The sequence below is a fragment of the Telmatherina bonti genome (assembly GCF_933228915.1).
Source record: "Telmatherina bonti genome assembly, chromosome: 13".
Lineage (NCBI taxonomy): Eukaryota > Metazoa > Chordata > Actinopteri > Atheriniformes > Telmatherinidae > Telmatherina > Telmatherina bonti.
In genome coordinates, this window is record NC_136611.1 from 1303121 (window position 1) to 1309120 (window position 6000).

Below are 6000 nucleotides of genomic sequence, written 5' to 3' on the forward strand. Positions count from 1 at the left end.
GACTTCACCACCTCCTCGCCAGTGTAAATGACTACACCACCTCCTCGCGGATGTAAACGACTCCACCACCTCCTCGCCTTTGTAAACGACTCCACCACCTCCTCGCGGGTGTAAATGACTCCTCCACCTCCTCGCCTTTGTAAACAACTCCTCCACCTCCTTGCAGGTGTAAACGACTTCACCACCTCCTCGCCAGTGTAAACGACTACACCACCTCCTCGCGGATGTAAACGACTCCACCACCTCCTCGTTGGTGTAAATGACTCCTCCACCTCCTCGCCTTTGTAAACAACTCCCCCACCTCCTCGTCTTTGTAAACGACTCCTCCACCTCGTCGCCTTTGTAAACGACTCCTCCACCTCCTCGCAGGTGTAAACGACTCCACCACCTCCTCGCCTTTGTAAACGACTCCTCCACCTCCTCACCTTTGTAAACGACTCCTCCACCTCCTCGCAGGTGTAAACGACTCCTCCACCTCCTCGCAGGTCTAAACGACTGCACCACCTCCTCGCCTTTGTAAACGACTCCACCACCTCCTCGCGGGTGTAAACAACTCCCCCACCTCCTTGTCTTTGTAAACAAATCCTCCACCTCCTCGCTGGTGTAAACGACTCCACCACCTCCTCACGGGTGTCAACGACTCCACCACCTCCTCACCTTTGTTCACGACTCCTCCACCTCCTCACCTTTGTAAACGACTCCTCCACCTCCTCGCAGGTGTAAACTACTCCTCCACATCCTCACGGGTGTAAACGACTCCACCACCTCCTCGCCTTTGTAAACTACTCCTCCACCTCCTCACCTTTGTAAACGACTCCTCCACCTCCTCGCAGGTGTTAACGACTTCACCACCTCCTCGCCAGTGTTAACGACTCCTCCACCTCCTCGCAGGTGTAAACGACTTCACCACCTCCTCGCCAGTGTAAACGACTACACCACCTCCTCGCGGATGTAAACGACTCCACCACCTACTTGCAGGTGTAAACGACTCTTCCACCTCCTCGCGGGTGTAAACGACTCCTCCACCTCCTCGCCTTTGTAAACAACTCCCCCACCTCCTCGCCTTTGTAAACGACTCCTCCACCTCCTCGCCTTTGTAAACGACTCCTCCACCTCCTCGCCTTTGTAAACGACTCCACCACCTCCTCGCAGGTGTAAACGACTTCACCACCTCCTCGCCAGTGTAAACGACTCCTCCACCTCCTCGCAGGTGTAAACGACTTCACCACCTCCTCGCCAGTGTAAACGACTACACCACCTCCTCGCGGGTGGAAACGACTCCTCCACCTCCTCGGGGGTGTGAACGACTCCTCCACCTCCTCGCCTTTGTAAACGACTCCCCCACCTCCTCGCCTTTGTAAACGACTCCTCCACCTCCTCGCTTTTGTAAACGACTCCTCCAACTCCTCGCGGGGGTGTGAACGACTTCACCACCTCCTCGCCAGTGTAAACGACACCACCACCGCCTCGCCAGTGTAAACGACTCCACCACCTCCTCGCCTTTGTAAACGACTCCTCCAACTCCTCGCGGGGTTGTAAACGACTTCACCACCTTCACGCCAGTGTAAACGACTCCACCACCTCCTCGACAGTGTAAACGACTCCACCACCTCCTCGCCTTTGTAAAAGACTCCTCCACCTCCTCACCTTTGTAAACGACTCCTCCACCTCCTCGCAGGTGTAAACGACTCCTCCACCTCCTCGCAGGTGTAAACGACTGCACCACCTCCTCGCCAGTGTAAACGACTCCGCCACCTCCTCGCCAGTGTAAACGACTTCACCACCTCCTCGCCAGTGTAAACGACTACACCACCTCCTCGCGGGTGTAACCGACTCCTCCACCTCCTCGCCTTTGTAAACAACTCCCCCACCTCCTCGCCTTTGTAAACGACTCCTCCACCTCCTCGCCTTTGTAAACGACTCCTCCACCTCCTCGCCTTTGTAAACGACTCCACCACCTCCTCGCAGGTGTAAACGACTTCACCACCTCCTCGCCAGTGTAAACGACTCCTCCACCTCCTCGCAGGTGTAAACGACTTCACCACCTCCTCGCCAGTGTAAACGACTACACCACCTCCTCGCGGGTGGAAACGACTCCTCCACCTCCTCGGGGGTGTGAACGACTCCTCCACCTCCTCGCCTTTGTAAACGACTCCCCCACCTCCTCGCCTTTGTAAACGACTCCTCCACCTCCTCGCTTTTGTAAACGACTCCTCCAACTCCTCGCGGGGGTGTGAACGACTTCACCACCTCCTCGCCAGTGTAAACGACACCACCACCGCCTCGCCAGTGTAAACGACTCCACCACCTCCTCGCCTTTGTAAACGACTCCTCCAACTCCTCGCGGGGTTGTAAACGACTTCACCACCTTCACGCCAGTGTAAACGACTCCACCACCTCCTCGACAGTGTAAACGACTCCACCACCTCCTCGCCTTTGTAAAAGACTCCTCCACCTCCTCACCTTTGTAAACGACTCCTCCACCTCCTCGCAGGTGTAAACGACTCCTCCACCTCCTCGCAGGTGTAAACGACTGCACCACCTCCTCGCCAGTGTAAACGACTCCGCCACCTCCTCGCCAGTGTAAACTACTCCACCACCTCCTCGCGGATGTAAATGACTCCTCCACCTCCTCACCTTTGTAAACGACTCCTCCACCTCCTCGCAGGTGTAAACGACTCCTCCACCTCCTCGCGGGTGTAAACAACTCCACCACCTCCTCGCGGATGTAAACGACTCCACCACTTCCTCGCCTTTGTAAACGACTCCTCCACCTCCTCGCCTTTGTAAACGACTCCTCCAACTCCTCGCGGGGTTGTAAACGACTTCACCACCTTCTCGCCAGTGTAAACGACTCAACCACCTCCTCGACAGTGTAAACGACTCCACCACCTCCTCGCCTTTGTAAACGACTCCACCAACTCCTCGCGGGTGTAAAGGACTTCACCACCTCCTCGCCAGTGTAAACGACTCCTCCACCTCCTCGCCAGTGTAAACGACTCCTCCACGTCCTCGCGGGTGTAAACGACTCCACCACCTCCTCACGGGTGTAAACGACTCCACCACCTCCTCGCCTTTGTAAAAGACTCCTCCACCTCCTCACCTTTGTAAAAGACTCCTCCACCTCCTCACCTTTGTAAACGACTCCTCCACCTCCTCGCCTTTGTAAACGACTCCTCCAACTCCTCGCGGGGTTGTAAACGACTTCTCCACCTTCTCGCCAGTGTAAACGACTCCACCACCTCCTCGCCTTTGTAAAAGACTCCTCCACCTCCTCACCTTTGTAAACGACTCCTCCACCTCCTCGCAGGTGTAAACGACCGCACCACCTCCTCGCCAGTGTAAACGACTCTGCCACCTCCTCACGGGTGTAAACGACTCCACCACCTCCTCGCGGATGTAAACGACTCCTCCACCTCCTCACCTTTGTAAACGACTCCTCCACCTCCTCGCGGGTGTAAACAACTCCACCACCTCCTCGCCTTTGTAAACGACTCCACCAACTCCTCGCGGGTGTAAAGGACTTCACCACCTCCTCGCCAGTGTAAACGACTCCTCCACCTCCTCGCCAGTGTAAACGACTCCTCCACGTCCTCGCGGGTGTAAACGACTCCACCACCTCCTCACGGGTGTAAACGACTCCACCACCTCCTCGCCTTTGTAAAAGACTCCTCCACCTCCTCACCTTTGTAAACGACTCCTCCACCTCCTCGCAGGTGTAAACGACTCCTCCACCTCCTCGCAGGTGTAAACGACTGCACCACCTCCTCGCCAGTGTAAACGACTCCACCACCTCCTCGCAGGTGTAAACGACTCCTCCACCTCCTCGCAGGTGTAAACAACTCCCCCACCTCCTCGTCTTTGTAAACGAATCCTCCACCTCCTTGCGGGTGTAAACGACTCCACCACCTCCTCACGGGTGTAAACGACTCCACCACCTCCTCACGGGTGTAAACGACTCCACCACCTCCTCGCGAATGTAAACGACTCTACCACTTCCTCGCCTTTGTAAACGACTCCTCCACCTCCTCGCCTTTGTAAACGACTCCTCCACCTCCTCGCCTTTGTAAACGACTCCTCCACCTCCTCGCTGGTGTAAACGACTTCACCACTTCCTCGCCTTTGTAAACGACTCCTCCACCTCCTCGCCTTTGTAAACGACTCCTCCACCTCCTCGCCTTTGTAAACGACTCCTCCACCTCCTCGCTGGTGTAGACGACTTCACCACCTCCTCGCCTTTGTAAACGACTCCCCCACCTCCTCGCCTTTGTGAACGACTCCTCCTCGTCTTTGTAAACGACTCCTCCACCTCCTCCCTCCGTGTAAACGACTCCTCCACCTCCTCGCAGGTGTAAACGACTCCTCCACCTCCTCGCGGGTGTAAACAACTCCACCACCTCCTCGCGGATGTAAACGACTCCACCACTTCCTCGCCTTTGTAAACGACTCCACCACTTCCTCGCCTTTGTAAACGACTCCTCCACCTCCTCGCAGGTGTAAACGACTCCACCACCTCCTCGCCTTTGTAAACGACTCCTCCACCTCCTCGCAGGTGTAAACGACTTCACCACCTCCTCGCCAGTGTAAACGACTCCTCCACCTCCTTGCAGGTGTAAACGACTTCACCACCTCCTCGCCAGTGTAAACGACTACACCACCTCCTCGCGGGTGGAAACGACTCCTCCACCTCCACGGGGGTGTAAACGACTCCTCCACCTCCTCGCCTTTGTAAACGACTCCCCCACCTCCTCGCCTTTGTAAACGACTCCTCCACCTCCTCGCCTTTGTAAACGACTCCTCCACCTCCTCCCTCCGTGTAAACGACTCCACCACCTCCTCGCGGGTGTAAACGACTTCACCACCTCCTCGCGGGTGTAAACGACTTCACCACCTCCTCGCCAGTGTAAACGACTACACCACCTCCTCGCGGGTGTAAACGACTCCCCCACCTCCTCACCATTGTAAACGACTCCTCCACCTCCTCGCGGGTGTAAACGACTCCTCCACCTCCTCGCCTTTGTAAACGACTCCTCCACCTCCTCGCCTTTGTAAACGACTCCTCCACCTCCTCGCAGGTGTAAACAAGTCCTCCACCTCCTCGCCTTTGTAAACGACTCCTCCACCTCCTCGCCTTTGTAAACAAGTCCTCCACCTCCTCGCCTTTGTAAACGACTCCTCCACCTCCTCTCTCCGTGTAAACGACTCCACCACCTCCTCGCGGGTGTAAACGACTTCACCACCTCCTCGCGGGTGTAAACGACTTCACCACCTCCTCGCCGGTGTAAACGACTCCACCACCTCCTCGCGGGTGTAAACGACTCCCCCACCTCCTCGCCATTGTAAACGACTCCTCCACCTCCTCGCGGGTGTAAACGACTCCACCACGTCCTCGCCTTTGTAAACGACTCCTCCACCTCCTCGCAGGTGTAAACGACTCCACCACCTCCTCGCCTTTGTAAACGACTCCTCCACCTCCTCACCTTTGTAAACGACTCCTCCACCTCCTCGCAGGTGTAAACGACTCCTCCACCTCCTCGCAGGTGTAAACGACTGCACCACCTCCTCGCCAGTGTAAACGACTCCACCACCTCCTCGCGGGTGTAAACAACTCCCCCACCTCCTCGTCTTTGTAAACGAATCCTCCACCTCCTCGCGGGTGTAAACGACTCCACCACCTCCTCGCCTTTGTAAACGACTCCTCCACCTCCTCACCTTTGTAAACGACTCCTCCACCTCCTCGCGGGTGTAAACGACTTCACCACCTCCTCGCCAGTGTAAACGACTCCTCCACCTCCTCGCAGGTGTAAACGACTTCACCACCTCCTCGCCAGTGTAAACGACTACACCACCTCCTCGCGGGTGGAAACGAGTCCTCCACCTCCTCGTCAGTGTAAACGACTTTTCCACGTCCTCGCGGGTGTAAACATCTCCACCACCTCCTCGCCGGTGTAAACGACTCCACCACCTCCTCGCGGATGTAAACAACTCCACCACCTCCTC